This window comes from Sorex fumeus, unplaced genomic scaffold (genome assembly GCF_029834395.1).
Source record: "Sorex fumeus unplaced genomic scaffold, SorFum_2.1 ptg000007l, whole genome shotgun sequence".
In the NCBI taxonomy this organism is placed as follows: domain Eukaryota; kingdom Metazoa; phylum Chordata; class Mammalia; order Eulipotyphla; family Soricidae; genus Sorex; species Sorex fumeus.
Window position 1 is genome coordinate 26,978,500 of NW_026606064.1, and position 21,632 is coordinate 27,000,131.

Here is a 21,632-nt window from a genome sequence, read left to right on the forward strand (position 1 = left end):
AGGGATGGGTACTTGATCATTGTATAACTAAAACCCAAGCTAAAAATTTGTAAGTCTATAACTGTACCTCATGGTGTTTCACTAATAATTTTTTTTAAAAAGTGGCATAAGGTGAGATTCATCCACAAGAGGAGATAATCATCTTTTGACCCTTTTGTTTATGAACTTATTTCTGAATTTCTCTGAGAAATAAAGGTCAATTTTATAAAAGTTGATTTCTATATCAGTATTCAGTGGACTTTTTCCATTCTTCTATTTCTAAAACATACGGTATGTCTCAAATCATAAGAGAAAATGCAGTAATATAAAAGCTATTGCCTTGGGACTGGAGCGATAGCACAGTGATTAGGACATTTGCCTTGCCTGTGGCAGACCAGGATTCGATTCCCAGCATCCAATATAGTCCCCCGAGCACTGCCAGGAGTAATTCCTGAGTGAAGAGCCAGGAATAACCCCTGTGCATCGCCAGGTGTGACCCAAAAAGCAAAAAATAAATAAATAAAAATAAATAAATAAATGCTATTGCCTTACTAAAATTACTAAAATAGAGTTTCATGACATAATATTGTCAGTTCCTTGTTAGTTTCTTCCATATTTTCCAAATAGGTTATATACAATCGATTCATTTTTCAGGACAGTTATTTTCCTCATTGAAGCATAAGGTAGTAATTTTCAGAGAGTTACTCTGAGATCTGCTGATATTAGCTAAATGCTGATATTTGTGAGAATCATGATTGGAATAAAACTAAATATAAAGACCTAAACTGGAATAAAGAAAAATCATTACAAGAGAATCTATTATCTTAACTGAAATAAAAATGCAATGTTTTTATTTTCTCATCCTTTAATGTTTAATGAGAGGAGAAAAACGCATTAGTCTGTGAAGAAATACTTTTAGTTTTTAGATTCTTCTCAGCTTTACTGAGGTATAATTGACCAATAAAATCACAATAATTTAAAATTGTATAACATAAAAAATTTAGATCTCTGAACTTGTAAGAGAATTCCCACCAATTTAATTTACTTAGCAAATAAATCCCATCACATAGTTATTGGTCTTAAAAATAAAATAATCAAGTTTCACCCTCTCATCAAATCCCAATTACACAATACTATATTATCAAACATAGTCTCCACATTTTATATTAGGTGCTCAGATATTGGTCTTTTACATCTAAAACTTTCTACTCTTTTTCCAGCTTCTTTCTATTTTCCTAATTTCATTGTGTCTCTGTGTCTGTTTTTTTAAAAAAAATTCAGATATAAGTGATAGCATACAATGCTTATTTTCCTCTGTTTTGCTTATTTCACTTATCATAATGCCCAAATGATAAAATCTTTTGAAAAAAAACTTATGCTGAAAGATTAAAGTTTGAATTAAATAATATTAATGCTATCAGTTTTAGACCCCTTTATTAGTTTGGAGTGGTTCTATCTATTTGCCTTAACATTTTTAAAATAATGACTTATTTATTTATTTAGATTTGGAGACACCCCCCTCACAATGTGCTCAGGGATTACTCCTGACTCTGCTCTCAGGGATAATTTCAGGCAGACTCAGGGAACAACACAGGATGCCAGGGATTGAATCTGGATCAGTTGTGTGCAAAGTAAGCTCTTACCCACTGTACTATCTCTTTTTCTCCTCACCCATATATTTTAGGTGGATTTTAGTCAACGGGGTTCTAAGAGAAAAACATATTACCAAATACTGGAGTTAAAAGAATTAACTTGTATATGACCAGAATATGTTACCAATGTTTGTTATCGGTTAAGGACTGACCGAATGAATGTCTAGATCATTGATAAATGCACTTAGTGGATCAAAGGGCTATTCAGAGTCAAGAATCTGAATGAACTGTGCTACATTTTTCATGCTTAAGAGCTCTAGGGAAAAAATTAAAAATTTTCCAAACTTTATTTAATGTTTATTGCTATTAGGGTAAAGCACAAACGTTTTATACAATGGGTCTATGATAAGACCAGTGCTAGCTTCTGGTGTCTATTCATGCTACTCTCCTTCCTCCATTACACACTTTAGATGATTTGAGCTTTAACTTTCTGGGATATAAATCTCATATATAATGCACAGACACTAGAGAGACAGTTATAGCCTAAAACTAAATTTGACTGCATACAGTTAGGAATACTATAATAAAAATCCTACCTTTTCTTATAAACCATACAATTCCAAGCACTTCCCATTGACAGGTGAAAGAAAAATTTAGGAAGAGAATTTTTTTAAATACCACACCAACTATAAAGATTTTTGTTTGATGATTCAACAAATTTTTACTGGATAATGTAAAGTAAACATCACTCTAAGCTAGATTTGGCATGTAATGGGAAGAAAGTTATTTTTTCACTATCTTATTCTCATTATAGTGTGTTGGAGTCTCTTTCTAAGGTCTCAGAAATCTTGTTACTTTTTGTTTGTTGTCCCTTTATGAAGCAGATGGGACTCTTAAGTTACTAATTATGGATCAAAATTTGGTTCATCCACTGTTAACTGCAATTCTTTCTTTTTATACTTTCTCCTGTTGATATAAGCAGTTCCAAAGCCTATAATAAATGCATATTATTTTAAGTAGCCACTTTCCCCTGTTACCTCTATTTCAGAGCCAATAAATTTCACAAGCCTTTATCCATAGTTAACAGCCAGCAAGTAGCATATTCAATATATTCTCAGTATACTTATTTTGGATGGAAAAACTTGGAGAGAATTTGGACTAAATTATTCACAGTAAAAGTCCCCACAAAAATCTACTGACTTCCAAAGATAACTCTATATGTGTTTTGTCACATTGAAGGGGTTTCAGATGAAAAGTGATGTTATTTTGCATGTCTTATTCTTAATTATTTCAATATTGCAGTCCAAAGAGGATTTGTACCAGTAATTATTCAAAACTAGTTACTATAGGAACAACTGTAACCCTTTTCCTCCACTTGCTAGGGTTTTGTTGAATCTAGATATTACTTCAAATTAGATTTCAAAGAATATAACACTGTCATTACTAAATGCTTGGTCACAGAACAAGTCCTTTCTGTCAACTTCTCCACTGTTTCTAAGATGCAACAACTAAAATTATTGACATATAATACCAGTCACAAAATCTCCAGAACTGAGCAAACAGCATGTTTGTTTTTCCCAAAATACTATCATATTCCTGAAATATGATAGCAAAATACTATCATATTCCTGAAATATGATAGTATTTTGGAAAAAACAGAGCATTTTATAAGGGCATATATAATATGCAATTTAGGCACAATATACCTGACCAAAGACTACCAGCTTTGCCATTCCATTCTTTCCAATTATCCAGTCAATTTTTCACCAGAAAACCATTTCCAAGGTACACAGAGAAACAACAGAGAAATTTAAAGTGCATGTCATAAATGTGCACAAGCTAACTTTGAAAGACCATTGAGTGAAACAGCCCAACCAGTAGAAAATTCTAAAGTGATTTCTGAAGATAAGGGTAATAACTTCTAAAATACCTGATGCTGTTTTTGTAGAAATACCTGACGGTGTTTTGTTAGAATTAGAAGGGAAAAAACACATCCAGACAGCCCTGGTATACAAAATAATATACTGCTTGGAATCTGTGTAGAGCAAAATATCCCAAAGATATTTAGAAATTTTTATTGTTCATTGATCTCTAGCTCCACAACAGGAATATATTGCATAGTTTAACTGGCATTTTTCTTTCCTTCTATTCAAGATAGTCCTGGTCTCTTACTTTGTTAATTCTTTAATTTCACAGCAAATTCACATAGCAGATTATCCTTGAATTATCTCACATTAGAAAGTTCACGATACAAGATTAGTGTTTGACAGTTTTTATAATGCTATATTTTTAAAATAAACAAATAATGTTTCAGCTTTTTAAAAATATAGTGACATGCCAAACTAACAAAAATAAAAATGTTTAAAGTGTTTTTTTAATTATGACAAGGGCTTCAGGAGTCTTTTTCTCATACACTAAAGGATACATTCAATTCATTGACAGTCAGGAAACACAGCTAATGAGAGTCTAGAGATTCCCACTATTCCTTCCCTGTGAAAATAGGCAGACAAATCCTGAGAATATAATGAAGAGAGTAAAAGCAATTATTCTGCTACTTAAAATTTCACTTAATACTTTATGTACTAAACCTGAGAAAATTCATTATTACTCATGATTCTAAGTGGTAACTGTGCAGTTTGTAGTGTGCAGCTCAGATGGGGTTGAATGATATGGGAGAAACTCAACAAGACTTATTATTTAATGATTTTCACAATAATGAGAGAGATAAATTGGCCACATGTCTCATAAAATAGAAGCTCAGAAGTCGAATTCTTAAAGAGAGTGTTTACAGACGAATTTGTATTCTATTAGTAACTTATCACAGGTACTAGATAAAGTGGAAAAAATGGTGTTTTAGGTATTCTACAGAAAACTGACTCCCAAGAAAATGTTTGGGTACAAGAAACAATAAATTTTCTTAAAAGTATTCTGTTTCTTGTACCCAAACTTTCTTCTTGAATTAAAATGTATTTTCCCAGCATAATTCCAAGACATATTACAAGATATTGTCATACTAAATGGAAGCTTTAATGTTTAAATAAATACAAAAACAATCTAAAGTTACTTGGGAGACAATGAAAACCTATTGAATGAAGAAGGCTTGCTGTTGGTTGTTGAAGACTTGCAATTCTTGGGTGCTACAGTCATTTCACATATCATTTACTCTGCTATACAAGTTCATCTGACTTGATTAGTGGCTTAACATGTGAAAAATTGTCTAAATATAAAATATTCACTATTAATAATTAAAAACAATGCTATAAATATTTATTTGATAACAACATCTAAACTTTCTATTAGGGAAAAATAGTAATCTAGTGAACACTGGTTTGATTTTTGACCCATTTCAGACCTCACACTTATGAACTTTAACAGCCTACTTAAATAGAAATATTTTTTACTATAACAAAATGTGTCAATTTATCACAAATAATATACTCTATGATTCAAAGCCTCAAATTAATATTTGATTTTTCAGTTATTCCAGCAATTGTCAGTGAACTCAGGACTTTCTTGGATAAATGGCAAATGAATAACATTTTCCATAATATATAAAAGTGGTTCTTCAACCTCTCTATATTTATAATAAATGACAATCAAGCTTGAAAATACTTTTATTCCAATGATGTAATGCTGAATTAGGTACTCGATGAGTTTATTCCCCCACCTGGTCCATTTCTTTTCTAATTTTCTAACAATTGAACTAACGATATGTCTTAGTTTTGGAACTTCACAGAGCATTAACATCTAAGGAGATAAAAATATGATTGATTCAATTAAAATATTTCATATAACTTGCAAAAAATTTAAAGGTTTTTTTAGAGCACCATAGGTAAAGGTAAAGGTAAAGGCCCTCCCATTAATCGTTGATTTGCTCGAGCGGGCCCAGTAATGTCTCCATTGGAGACTTTGTTGTTACGGTTTCTGGCATATCGAATACTCTCGGTAATGTCTGCTATGGAAACCAGAGAAAGACAACCTAAGTATAATATACTTCCTATTCCTGCTTTTAGTCAAAGGTATCATTTCAATTGCTGAGAAAATGAGAGCAAAGGGGACTTATTCAGGGTCTCAGGTTGTTCAGTGATAAAGTATGGTTGAAGAAACCTTCTGACTTTCAAATCAATATTTATTTGGAATATACATTGGTTCTTGCCTCTCAGAGAGCCCAGCAAGCTACCAGAGTATCCTGCCCGTATGGACAGAACCTGGCAAGCTCCCCATGGTATATTCGATATGCCCAAAACAGTGACGATAACAGGTCTCATTCCCCTAATCCTGAAAGAGCCTCCAATCATTGGGAAAAGATGAGTAAGAAGAGGCTGCTAAAATCTCAGGGCTGGGAGGAATAGAGACATTATTGGCGCCCGCTCTAGTAAATCCACAAATGGAATGACAGTGATACAGTGATACTTTGGTTACTTTAGACAGACCATGATCCTCTTCCCATTGTTTTTACTAGTTTCTCATTGAGGCCACATAGTTGGAAGGCAATTCCCAGTACTCACCTCTTTTTATTAATTCTTCCTCAAGCCACATAAACTAGAACCTTCCTCTACTGCTCAAGGCTGGATCAGAATAGAAGTGTGGGAGCACCAAACAAACTTGAGCTTGGCTTTGTGGATAGGGAATTTGTTCCAGAACCCTGAATTTTGGATAATTAATGCAAAGAATAAAAAAATATAGGGACAGTCAGATGCTCTCAAGTATGGTGAAAGCCCATGAATTATCTTCAGTGTGATTTTGATAGCACTTCCTCCAGCCTGGTCTTCAACTCCACATTTTCTAAACCTTAGACTGCCATTCATAGGGATTCATAGGCATTCCTGCTTTGTATGCACCTCATTATTATTTAATCCAGAGACTGTTTCCTTGTTTCAAATGGAACTCTTGTTAATAGATTTTATTAAAGGTAAATTTCAAACTAATTACTACTTTGAGATCTGTGCCCTGGGGTTTCTATCAGAAGAACTCAGGAAAACAAACAGTGCTGTGGATAGAACTGGGATCATCAATATCTAAGGCAAGTGCCTTAACCCTTGTACTATTTTTCCAATCCCTGACTGATATTTAACTCAGCTGCTCAGTCATTAGCTACTATTAATGAGACATTAGTCATAATTTTGTATTTATGTTCCAAAATTTAATAAAACACGTTTATTGAAAAGGAAGAATATAATCATCTGACAGTTAAAATATCTATAGCCATGTCATCTTAGATGCTAGAGCCAATTATAAATTTGATCTTCAAATAGCATCAATATTCCTATTCCTTCAGAAATATCATAAAAAAGGAAAGAAGCTGAAATCAAAGCGGAGACTTCATATTTATCGCAAACCACCTAGGATAAACTGTGCTACTGTTCTCTATCAGTATATTTCCAGAATAACTCATATCTGCTTACTATAGGTTTTAAAGGACATGTATATCTAAGACTAAAAGTTGATTTGCAGAGACAGAACGATAGTACAACAGATAAGCCATTTTCTTTCTACACAATTAAGCTGTGTTTAATCCTGGGATCCTGTACAATACCCAAGCACTGCCAGGGGTTATTTCTGAGCACAGAGCCAGGAGTAACTATGACCATCACCAAATACAAACAAAAAAAATGGGGGAAGTGAGGTGGTTCATAGACCTTAGCTCATGTCCATATAAAAATAACTCATAAAAGTATTGCTATATGAAAAATCTCCAGTAATGTATATTTGGCAATAATTCTATTCCTAAACCCTGGTTTGCTAATGTGCTTTCAGGAAGAAAAGGCAAGAAAACAAGCTGTTCCTGATATCATAAAGTAGTTCCATCATATAGAGTATATATTACTCTTTTGGCTATTTATATTAAACCTCCATTTAAAATTTTTCCTTTAGTCCTTATGTCTTCACTAATGAAAAATGCCACATTAAATTTCTGCTTGCTTTTTACCCCATTCTGTATAGAGATTCACGTATACTCTGCAAAGCAGTCTGAAAGAATGGCACAAGCCGTCAAAATATTTACATATTTCTCTGTAAAATATTTCATAGAAAGATTTAACAGGCATAAGTAAGCTATGGCAAGCATGTTCACTTATCTGAAGAAAAATACTTCAAGATTATTTCTTGGCACTGAAAGGAAAGATGGTTAAGTGACATCTCCCTTTGTGGAATGCAGTGATTAAACCAGTGAGTTGTATTTTCCCTTTCCCAGGAAGGTCAGTTCAACAAAAAGGAATATTCAATGGTGCTCAATATGGTACAGCTGAATTTTTAGGATCTTTTAACTAATATCAGTAAGTGAACCAAGATTTTACTCTAAGGTTAAAAGAAAAACAAAATATATTGAACAACAAAATCAAAACTGTATATGAATTTAATCATATATATTTATAATTTTACTCAAATTTCATGAAGAGTGTGTACTCAAATCTTAAAAAGTTCCTATGTTTAAAGATTATAAATGGGTTATCTCTGGTTGAGTTTTATAAAGTGAATTATATAGAAGAAAATGTAGCTTTTTTAAATCCTCCTGAATTAGAACTGAAACACAACTGCAAAAGGTTTCCATGATTCCTTGAATGAATATTTCTTCAAAAAAAGAAAACTGAACTAGGGAAGGTAGTGTTTCTTAATTCCAAATAGTAAAATCCTAAATTCAGAAACCCAACTGCTTCCCAGAGAAGTAAATTTCATTTCAAAAGTTATAGAGAACCCCATATATACTGCTATATTGAAATCATCAATATTTCACAGAAGAAAAGAGTATACTGAAGGGCATAAAACAATGAATACTAGTTATCCAGATGAAAAATCACATTCCAGTCCAAATTCCTAACCCAGCATTACCATTTCAGGATGCCACTTGTCTTCTAAGGAATATACTTTGTACATGCCATCAATTTTTTGTTTCAGTTCTGAAATTATGTTCAGGAAAAGGAATTTTCTTCAGTTGCCTAACTTCACCTCAATTTCCCTCTCTTCTTTAAAAGGTAATGTTGGATCTACTTTTGTTATGATGACCAAAATAAAACATCACTATATATATATATATATACATATATATATTAGGGTTATCATATTATTTATTGTTGAGAAGTCTTGTTACTGTGTTACTGTGTCTGGCATATCGAATACTCTCGGTAGCTTGCCGGGCTCTCCGAGAGGGGCGGAGGAATCGAACTCGGGTCGGCCATGTTGGCCGCTTGTAAGGCGAACGCCCTACCCGCTGTGCTATGTTACTACAATATATCTTCCACTGCTCAACTTGGAAATGAATAGAAACTAATTCTTGTCAAACAAGATGTGAATAGTATCATACAATTTATCTTTGGAAACTATATAGATGTTCATCTACTGTTTGTTTTGTTTTTGTTTGGGTGTAATATCTGGTGGTGCTCCCTCACTCCAGGGACAATATGCTATGCCCAGGATCAAACATAAGTCATCACACGTAAGGCAAAAGCCCTACCTATGTACTATCTCTCTGACCCACCCCCATTCACATTCTTAATTACTTTCAATTCAACTCTACAGAATATGATGTCAATTTTGGTCTCATTGAAAATTCACTGCTGGTTGATCAGCATCTATTCTTTAATATACTGTGAAAAACAAAATGAGGAATATAAAGGAAAGCAAATCTTCCATCATAATCTCCCTGCTTAGGATTTAATAGTTGATGGCAAGCCCTTTCCGAATATGACTCTGTAAGGATTTTATCAGCTATAGTTTGATTGTTTTTAATTGCATTTGTTTTCCAATGAACTTTTAAGCACAAAATGAAGTTGGAACCATTCTTTTGTTTTTAAATACATTTTTATTCCTGAATTTAGAGATGTCTGGCAAAATATTTCTTTTTTAATTGAAGAGAAGGGTAAAATACATTATATGAATATTTAACTATTCTCTGATTTTTTAAACAATGGGGAGAAGGGACTCCCATGTCTTTGAACTGATCCTACTTACCCCCCTTTATTCTGTCCAGAATTAATATAAAACATGTTGGACCAGGAAAGATATCTGATTGTTAGGAAACTTATCAATTATTTACTGGAAGAGTCACTGTCACTGTCACTGTCTTCCCGTTGTTCATTGATTTGCTCGAGCGGGCCCAGTAACATTGTGAGACTTGCTACTGTGTTTGGCATATCGAATATGCCACGGGGAGCTTTCCAGGCCTTGCCTTGCAGGCAAGATACTCTCAGTAGCTTGCCGGGCTTTCCGAGAGGGAAGGAGGAATCGAACTCGAATCGAACTCGGGTCAGCTGTGTCAGCTGCGTGCAAGGCAAATGCCCTACCTGCTGTGCTATCAAATGTTTTTCATAAAAAAAATCAAGAACTGGTGAAGTTCATGCCCAATTCAATCAGCCTAATCAGTGGCTAAATAAATAGCAGTACTCCTACATTTAAAAAAAAATATCAAGAACTGGGGACAAAGATATAAATCAATATACCGAGAATATGTTTTGATACAGAAGACTCAGGATACCTGATACCATGCTGTCTCCTGTGCACTGCAGGGAGTGAGCACAAGCACAGAGCCCAGAGTAGTTTATGGGCTTCATGATATTGCCTAAAAATCAAAAACAAAAAACTCTATCAATTTAAAATTCACTGTGTATGTGTGACAAATTGAGAAAAAAACCTATTATCTTTGAAGTTAGAGATATTAAGGCTCTCATCCAACATTAACAAGTCATAATCGTGTTACTATCTAAAACTTTTCATTAAAAATTTGAGTTGATAATACAATTTATTGCATGAATCTGCTATGATACTCAGTAATATGTCATACATAATCATCCAAAAATGCATAATGGGAATCCTAATCTTAGTTTTATCATATAGAAAGATGACAAATAACTTAACAGACCAGTAACTTATGAGGCGTGACCATGACAACTTTCCTACCTTCCAAACTTAGGCTCTAGGCATCACTTCATTTCTCCTGGATTTTTGTTCTCCAGACAGAAAAAACTCATTTATTCTTTTTATATGTACTGTCAATTTTCTGTGTGTCCACTACTGTGATCAGTTATCAGAGTGAAATGTGATTTCTAACTTACTTCTCAGCATAAAGAATAGCCATATACAAAGACCACTATCTTTTGGCAAGCACAAGAAATTCCTTGTGATTAAAATTCAAGGAAGATTCGGAAAAGTGATAGTAAATTTTCAGATTGAAGAGTCATCTTTTAGAATTACTGATTTAGAAAACTAGAATAAATTTGATGGACAATAATAATAAATCAAGAAAATTAGAAGCAAACATATGCCACTAATGCCCAAACATATGTATGTGTTTGCTTCTTGAATATGTAAAAAAGTATTCTATAATATAAATATTATTATTCTCATCTAAGAAAAAAAATCCTTAGGTACAATATTAAGCAATTTATTCAAGAAATCTGAAAACTAGCAGAACTTAGATTTAAATCCCATCTCTCTGGGTTCCCACGCAAGGTCTTAACCCACAATGGTATTCTGACTCAGTTTTTGCGCTGTTAGCTCCAAAAGCTTCTGTTCACCCAAACAAATAGTCTGAGCCCTTGATAAGTGATTCATCTCCTGCTACCTTGGGCTATCAGCAATGCCCCACAGACTTCCTGAGAAAATGTAGAGAAATAAAATTACCTAATTCCCTACGCATTTGTAATTAAATGTGATTATAAATATTTGTGATTAAATTAGCTTAGAGTGTGCTCATATCATTGCATGAAGGTTGGAGAAAATCAGCTAAATATAAATACCGATACAAAAGCAATATATAAAGATGATAGTTTCACACTCCATGTATGAAAAAAACCTGGAAACAATACTTCCATAGGCACTTTACAGATATTCATGTGTAAAATGACAAAATCCCACCTCAGAATGCTGTGATAATGCAAAGCCAGGCATTAGCCATTAGACTGAGAAATAGTAAAGAATGTTACTGTCCTTGCTTTGTTTTTAAAAAATCTCTTTCTTTGTTATTCCATCCTAGATTCCAACCAGTCATAATTTAGCTCTTTTTAATACTCCATCCATAAGTTGTTTTACTCATGAATTAAAGTATAAAAAAGCACCATCTTCTTGGATGTGTAAGGTAAAGAAAAATGAACTAGAAACAAATGAGATCTATAAGCAAAAGAATAAGGTGACCGACCCTCCACGTTAATCAGCATATAAATTAATCTTGTATCCAAACAAAAGAGTAGAGCAAACATTTTCATCAATAATATACAATGCCAAGATATTTGTCAGGATGATTACTAATGAGTATAAGCAAATAGTAGCTGAATGAGTAGTACAATTTTTTAAATTTAAAAGAAAAAATCCAAAAACATTTTCTACTATATACTTATACATATTTAAATGTCGTATTAGCATCTAAATTAGTATTATCAGGGTCACTGATTATCATTTACAAAGCACCTGCAGAGTGCCTAACTCTTTGCAAAGAACTTCCCATATGTTTTCTTTGGCTTTCACTTTACTTTTGCAAGATATGTATGTTCTAATTGAAGTATAAAGAAAGCATTACCTCAATACTGAATTCAAATGAACTCAGACTGAGAAAGTTGAAGTGTGGTTCCTGAACACTATGTCAGAAGCCCTAGATCTCTCTGGTTTCAAAGAATAAACCCCTTTTACAACATGGCTAAATACTGAAAATGTTTTTTAACACCTTTACATAAGCATATCTTCAAAGGGCATTTTTTTAAACTTTACTGGCCATTCTTAATACATATCTATTTTAAGAACAGAAAGTAATTAGTTTGACATGAAGGAAAATATTTAATATAGCAAAATAAACACTTAATGTTACATTACAAAATGCAAAGACCATTCTTATTAAAATAAGGGAAAATTGTAGAATGGCACCATTCCAGAATTCAATGATGTGGATAAATTAATGCAATGAGAAAATCAACGGCTGTGTTAAATCGCATTTTTTTTTTGGCTTCTTGGGTCACACTCAGCAATGCTCATGGGTTACTTCTGGCTCTCTGATCAGGAATTACTCCTGGCGGTGTTTGAGGGAACATACAAGATTCCAGGGATTATACCCAGGTCGGCCCCGTTCAAGGAAAAACACCCTACCCACTATACTATAGCTCTGACCCCTAGCTGTGTTAAATTTTAAAGACATCTCTTTTGTATATGATTTCACAGTCAAAATAGACTACAGAATATATAAAAAAATTCTAGAAATCTAATAACTGAATAAAATGGTATAATTCTCATCTTAATACCTACTAATGTAACACATATTAACTTTAATTAATAAATATTAAAATTAAATTTCAGATTTAGAAACCCCAAAACTAAGTTAAACTCCCATTATCCAATTACTAATTGCTAAACTACACACATATTTTATTATATTATACTTTGTCTTGGGGCTGGAGCGATAGCACAGTGGTAGAGTGTTTGCCTTGTACGCAGCCAACATGGCCGATCCGAGTTCGATTCCTCCACCCCTCTCGGAGAACCCGGCAAGCTACTGAGAGTATCTCGCCCGCACGGCAGAGCCTGGCAAGCTCCCCGTGACGTATTCGATATGCCAGACACAGTAACAACAAAGTCTCCCATGGAGACGTTACTGGGCCCGCTCGAGCAAATCGATGAACAACGGGAGGACAGTATACTTTGTCTTACAGTAAGATTTGCATTATATTATATATATATATATATATGTGTGTGTGTATATATATATATATAGCACAGCCGTAGGGCGTTTGCCTTGCATGCAGCCAACATGGCCGACCCGAGTTCGATTCCTCCGCCCAATGGAGACGTTACTGGGCCCGCTCGAGCAAATCGATGATCAACGGGAGGGCCTTTACTTTACTTATTAGCACTAATAAAGAAAAAAATCAAAGTAAAAGAATAAGACTTAAGTTTATAAAAGGCATACATGTGCTGGAGAGAGAGTTAAGAGGGTAGGGCACTTGTTTTGTACACTGTCAATCTGGGTCCAATCTCTGGCATCCCATATTGTTCCCCAAGAACTGCCAAAAGTAATTCCTGAACGCAAAACCAGGAATAAGAAGTCTGAGCATTGCTGTTGTCACAAAAAAAAAATGGTAAAGAAATAATGCACAGATCCATTTATTTGTGGAAAAATAATAGTTTAATCAATGGTTTAGCATAGGTACCTAACATATTAAAATTAAAAAAGAGTAAATCAGAACCTTATGATACAAACTTTTAAATTCAGAAGAATTAAAATGTAAATATAAAATGTGGATGGATGAAGATTGTTGCATAAATTCACAATGGGATACTACTCAGCTGTAAGAAAAGATGAAATAATGACTTTTACTATAACATGGAAGGAAGTAGAGTGGTTCATGCTAATTAACGTGAAGAGAAAGACAAAAACAGGATGATCTCATTTGATTTTCTATACTATTCATAAGTGAGTGAGTAGCTTCTAAAGAAATTAAGGTTACCAAAGGGGACGAGCTAAGTGAGCTGAAAGTGTGGATGGGATCCAAAGTCTATGATGGAAGCACTCTGGTATTGTACATTAACATCATACCTCTAGTGCTAATACAGATAAATATTTACAAAGCAATTATTAGCAAATAATTATTTGATGAGATCGGGCATGTTCAGGGGGGTATGGCCATAGACAGTGGTAGGGCATTTGCCTTGCATGCAGCCAGCCTGGCTGAGCCAGGTTCGATTCCTCCGCCCCTCTCAGAGAGCCTGGCAAGCTACTGAGAGTATTCAGTATTCAGTATGCCAAACACAGTAACAAGAAGTCTCACAATGGAGACATTACTGGGCCGGCTCGAGCAAATCGAATTATTTGATAAATAATTACAAAATATTGTAAGCCAATAGTACCCCAAAGAAAATAATATTCATAAATATGTGTCCTGTCACACACTGTCCTCCCATTGTTCATCGATTTGCTTGAGCGGGCCCAGTGATGTCTCCATTTTGAGACTTCTTTTTACTGTGTTTGGCATATCGAATACGTCAAGAGTAGCTTGCCAGTCTTTGCCAAAATATGTGTAAATATTAAATTTTAAATAAATAATAGAAAATTAATAAAAAATCTACGTAACATAAATGGTAAAGATGCCATAAAATAATGCATAGGTGACCACATACAAACTACAGTTTTTAATAGAAGAGCCATCATAGTAAAGTTAAAATAAAAATTATATATTATACTAATGAATCAAAACCTAAGATTCTGTTCACAAAATTAAGATTACAAAATGTAGGAAGGTTTAATGGGCTTTAAAAAAAGGGGCCCAAGTCAAGAAAATACAATGTAGTAAAGGACGAATGCCTAGAATCCCCTACGCCCAAGAATATAGGAAGGTGGAATCCCCAAAACCAGTCCAAAAGATCAACAAAACCAAGAGCTGGTTTTTTGAGAAAACAAACAAAATTGGAAAACCATTAGCAAGACTCACAAATAAATAGAGAGAAACCTACTAAATCAAATCTGAAATACGAAGCTGGATATCACAACAGAAACTACAGAAATCTATAGAATCATCCGAGACTGCTTGAAAAATCTTTACAGCACAAAACAAGAGAAACTTGAAGAAATGAATAAATTCCTGGTGATAGGACTGGTGTTGTAATATAGTATGCATAAAAGTCATCTATCAATAGTGTTATAAATCACTCCTTAATTAACTTCTAAATAAATAAACACTTTAAAAATAAGGGTGCAATAACTGTGGTGGAGAAATGCAGTACTGATGTTGATGCAGTATTGCAACACTGTACCCCTAAAACATAAATATCTAACAAAAGAGAAATCAAACTATATAGAATTATTTGAAAATGACAACTTCATCCAAAAAGAGTTCTTATAAATCAATAGTAGTAAGATAAAAATACTATTTTGTGTGAAGAGAATAAAAACAAGAATTTAAACAGAACAAGACTACAAATAGCCAATAAATTTTGTAAAAATATTCCACTAAAAAATGTACTAAAAATATCATCAAATCAGCATCAAGATTCCATTACTAGCCCGCTTCAGACTACTGACTAGAAAGCAGTAATTATGTATTGCATGTGGGAGAAAAAAAACAATGCTTTTTGTACAGCAGCATAGCAATAGCTAATATTTAAAATACAGAACTTGACTCAGAATTTCTCCTTTTGCAAAGCTATACTACATATGGACCCCTGATATCAGGAATGATCCCTGAAAGCAGAAACTAGGAGTAAGTCTTGAGTACAGGTGGGAGTGGCCAAACAAACAAACAAACAAACAAAGAGACTTTAAAAATAACTATTAAGACCAGGGCCGCAAGACATCTTATTATCTAGTTCTTATTCTGGAGAACCTGGCAGGCTACCAAAAGTATCCTGCCCACACGGCAGAGTCTGGCAAACTCCCCATGGCGTATTCAATATGACAAAAACCAGTAACAATGATGGATCTCATTCTCCTGACCCTGAAAGAGACTCGAATGTGGCACTTTCTAAAATCTCAGGGCTAGGACGAAGGAGACGTTACTGGTGCCTGCTCGAGGAAATCGATGAACAACAGGATGACAGTAATACAGTGATAAAGACCACAAGGTACTAGGGAGAGGGGAGAGGGAATCTAAATTCAACCCTTGCCAAAAATGAGAACAGATTTGAAAACATTTTAGGTTTGTATAATTAATAGATACCTCAGGTGAGAATCTTCCTAGAGTCATATGACACTTAGGACACACTTTCGAAGTAAAAATGGTGTCCACATGTAAGGATATTTAAATAGACCATGTTAAGCACACACACACACACACACACACACACACACACACACACACACACACACAATACATACATCCCTAAAAGCCTAAAGTCACAAAAGTACTATAGTATTTTGCCAGTATCAATGTACCTGATGGAAGAAAATAAACTGCTTTAGAAAAATAACTGAATATTTTTAAACTGAAAAATAGAAAATGAAAGGTCATAATAAATTTGCCATGTGATCTCATGCCTCTATGCTATATGGAAACAAGATAGGGAATGGAAGTTTTCAAATGGTCACACACCATTGTCCCTGGACTTCAAAACAAAAACAAACAAACAAAAAAAATGTCAAATAAGTAAGGACCTTTGTGGGTGGGGGCAAGGAAGACAGGCATGGAGGACTGGAAATAACATAAGGTCACTGGCAGAAAATGTTGGATGCTTCGCTGTGGTTGAGGTGAGGTGAGGTATCTTTGTACATCAAAAATGTAAGTGTTAACACTATTGTAAACATATAGGTCAAACTACAATACAGTTTTTTTAATTTACAAAGAATGTCATATGGAGATAGGAGGGGTTGTTGGTGAGAAACACTGACACTTGGCACCAGTGATATTCTATTATTAAAATAGAATTGTAAATCACCAATATCATCACTGTCACTGTCAATGTCACTGTCCTCCCGTTGTTCATCGATTTGCTTGAGCGGGCCCAGTAACATCTCCATTGTGAAACTTGTTGTTACTGGGTTTGGCATATCAAATATGTCACCAGTAGCTTGTCAGGCTTTGTGGGAGAGATACTCTTGGTTGCTTGCCGGAGTCTATCTTAAAAAAAAAAATGAAGAATCACAAAAGCTTATAATCCATTTTGTGAAACTACACATAATTATTATGCAATTACTCCCAGACTCTGTTCTAGGAGAAAGGGTCTAAAGAGTGATCAAAATAAAATCTCTTTCCTTGTAGATCTTAAGAGATAATTAGGGTAACTAAACATAAACAATGTAGGTATATTAATCTTACAGTGTATTGGAAGGACATAACTGAAGGCCACAGTAGAAGGAGAGAAACTATATAGGTTTCTGTTGAATGAAACAAAGAAAAACAAAACATGAAACCTGAAGGGCTAGGGGAATAATTTAAATGATACAGCACATGCTTGAGGTACTGAGTTCAATTGTCACAACAATGTGAGTACCAGTAGAAGCAGTGATCTCTGAGTTCCTCAGTTTTAGCCAAATGCTGAACTCTCAGGCCTACATCACTGAGTCAAGGTTTTCCAGAAATAGTTCTGGGCACCCCAGGCATGAATGGATTGGCCCTATTAAAATATATTTTGTTTAATATATATGTATACATATGTATTTTAATATATATATAAGTATATACTTCAGTATATACGTGTGTATGTGTGGTGTGTGTGCGTGTGTGTATGAAGAAATATTCCTGTCAGAGTAAATAATATATTTTAAGACCCAAAGTATTTAAGGTCACTGATAGTCTACTAAAGCAAAATATAGAAGTTTAGTCTGGTTGTAAAAGTAGATGACTCTGTAAGACTTTGGACTTTACACCAAGTGAAATCTGAGAGCAGTAGATTTAAAATGAAAAAGCAACATGACTTAATGTTCATCTTAATACTTGCATTTAAGATGAGACCTTGAGAACTAAGAGTAACGTTAAGTGAAATAGGTTCGAGTTTATTATAACAATTTTAAATAAGAAATCATGATGAGCAAGCCAAGATGATAGTAGCACATAAAGTAAGAAATGCTTATATTCTGATTTCAATTATAAACAAGGGCCAACAGTGGGTGCAAGAGAGACAGGACTAACCGAAAAATCGAATTTCTTACCTTACCAAGAAAAAGGAAAACACTGGGATGAAATAAGATATAGAAAACTAAGTACAGGATATTATGAATGAGGAGAAATTTGGAGTTGAATTTTAGATAAGTTGACTAATAACTATTAGACATCTAAAGAACAACATCAGGGGCTAAGAAAATAGCTGAGTAAGTACATAAAATGGAAATTCAAAGAAAATATCCAGACAGGAGATACAAGTTTGGGAGTTATTGCCATATAAATTACTACTTAAAGTAATGAAACTAGAGGCAATTTTCAAGGAGCAATAAACAGAGGCATGTAAAGCACTTAAAATTAATATTCACTGAAAAAGAAAAAGAAAACAAGGATAGAATATTTGTACAAAATAAAGTGGTTTGTGTCATAAGCCTTTTTAAGCTACAGGTTAAAGTTTTGCTGATAACACCAGAAATAATTTGAATACTGATGATCTTTATAGGATTGTTATTATAGCAACATATTACTTGAGTTCAAGTAAGCAAAGTATTGAAAGTCAGGGATCTATTCCAACCTCTTATCAAACTTTACTACATAGTAAACAAATGACAAATCAGTGAAAAGTATCCCTTGTAGAAATTTTATAACTATAGAACATTAATACTTTAAATATGTAATTAGGATTACAATATTTGATACTCAAAGATTACTTTATGATCTAGATATTGAGAATCAGTAGCTATCTAATTCATTTAAATTACTAAAGGGGCTTGAGAGAGTACAGTGGATAGGGTGCTTATCTTGCATGCATTTCAGGCAGGCTAAAGCCCTGCCACCTCATATGGTCCCTTAACCCCACTAGAAGAGAACCCTGAGTGCCACTAGGTTTGTTTCCAAGACCAATTAATTAATTAACTTAAAGTGCTTTAAAAAATACATACATATTTAATATGCATTTAATAATATTTAAATATGTATTTAAAATGAAATATTTAAATAAAATATGAAGAATTCATCTTCATCTTATTTAAGTCTTATCATAAAACAATCTTATCAAGATACAAAATTTAGCTAGCAATTTGCAGAAAATTCAAAAGTAAGGAATGATTTAAACTGCAAGAAGGAAAGAAGGAAGGAAGGAAGGAAGGAAGGAAGGAAGGAAGGAAGGAAGGAAGGAAGGAAAGATGGATTGGTAGAAGGATTAGGATATCATAAACAATTTTAGTTAAGAAAGCAGGATTTTAATTGGGTTCTGAAAAGTAATTGCTATTTCAATAAGAAAAAGAATCATTTGTTCTTCATATTTGGGATAATCTGAGCAAAGACAGGGAAAACCTGATATATTTGAAAGATGACCAATTGTTATATGAGAAAGAAGCTTCACAACATACTAAAATCTCAACAGAAAGTAAAGTAGGGATTGTATGATTATCCATTCTCTGTACTTTTAAGTATCCAACACTTGAAGCTGAGTCACAAGTTACTTTTCAGTTAAAAACAAGTCCTAAGCTTCAAGTACCGGGAGTGGGGTTTGAACCCACGCGGTCTGGAGTGAGCCATAGCACAGAGGTAGGGCATTTACCTTGCACTCAGCCCCAATTCCATTCTTCTGTCCCTCTGGAGAGGGGACAAGCTACCAAGAGTATCTTGCCTGCATGGCAAAGCCTGGCAAGTTCCCCATGATGTATTTGATATGCAAAACACAGTAACAAGTCTCACAATGGAGATGTTACTGGGCCATGCTAGCAAAAAAAAAAAAAAGAAAGAAAAGAAAAATTCTGACCCAACCTATTGAATAGTCTAACTACCAGGTTGGGTGGCTTTACTTTTTTTGCTCTCTCTAGTTGTCACTTTAACCCCCTAAATGTTTATGTTAAGATTAGTAACAGTTCTAGAAAAAATTAGGTAGTTTTTTTCAGAATCTAAAATCATTACCTTGATAATTTGTTAAATTTGAAGTCCAGTTAAATGAATACAAATTTTCTACCCTGTTTTTTAAGGATATCTTCCAGGCAAACTCAATGTTGCTAATAAAACTAATAAAATTTAAAATACACTACGAATGTAAGCAGAGTCAATGTACTATCGTACAGGATTCAAGTATGACATATATTAGAACTATTTCTTGATTTTAAACTGCTTGTCAGGGGATGCAAATAAAAGCGAATAAACTCAGAGAAAGAAGTTAAAAGATTTGAAACCTGCAAGAACCAGAGATAAACACAGAACTTCAGTCTCTGGTTCCTAGGATAAGTGGGCCAAGAGTGGGCTCCAGAAGTCTGTTTAGGTTTTTACCCTAATTGGTAAAAGCATGCACAATTCAACAACAAACAACAACAAAAGAATCCAGATCTGTTCAGAGAAATATTGCCAGGCCCAGGAGCAGCAGAGTTTAAAGTCAAGAGACCTAGGCCCAAGATCTACATAAAAAAGGGAAACAAAGTAAAGAGGTCAAATAAAGACAAAGAGATTGTCAGAGTTTAGCTGACACCTCATTACTATTGTATTTCTGGTTTGTTTGTTTCTTGCCTGCACCTGGTGATGCTCAGGGATTACTCCTGCCTCTGCACTGAGGAATCACTCTTAGCTTGGGGAACTGTATTTGATGCAAGGGAAATAAACTCTGGCTGCTTGCAAGGAAAGCCCTCTATCTGTAGTCCTCTCTCAGGCCCCACTACTGTATTTTTCTATGAGAAAGGGAGTTTTGCTGATCTAAAGAAGTCATTACATTTTGTGTTAATATGTTTTCTTTTAGACACCCCCTCTCCCAATTTTGTGCTTTCTCAAACTTCCTTGCCCTTATTAGTTAACATAAATTTGATGATAAATAGTTAATACGTCTCTCTATGCCAATATTATTTGTATGCCAAGAAATTATTCATAGACATTTGCAGTGTATTTCCTGTTGAGGGCACCATACAGTCATTGATCCAACAAATATTAATTAGGTATATACTATTTGTAAAATTTGTTGTAACTACAGGGTGTATATAGGTGAACAAAACAGAGTTCTTCTGATGTTACAAAACACTCCTCTGGAGAGATACAAATACTCAATAAATGATACCACACTCTAGTGAAAGTTATTGGTAAAAAGGGTGTGACTGGGTTATCTACTTTAGACAGAAGCTGTCAAGAAAATTTTCCTAAGAAATAGTATTAAATCTGCATCCTGAATTACCAGCAATAGCCAGTGTCTATGTGAAAGAAAAGAAATAAAGACAAACATAATGGTTTGATCTGATCTGATACCTTGGAAAATGTTTAGAATAAGCATAGGAATAAAGTCAAATCCTTGTGTAGTTGCGCTCCTCTTCTAGAAGTGTCTAAAAAAATAAGATCAGAGGGAGATTTCAAAGTTTGGAATTTTCTCTAATAGAGAATCATCAAGAACTACCAGCTTCAAAAGAAAATTCAGATTTCTGCAGCAGAAAAAAGGTATCAAGTCATCAATTTTTATGGAACATACTGAACTTCATAGGTGAATTTAATACTTGCTATGTCCCCTTATGCTGATTGAAATAAATGAGAAATGCAGAAGATGAAGGAACACATC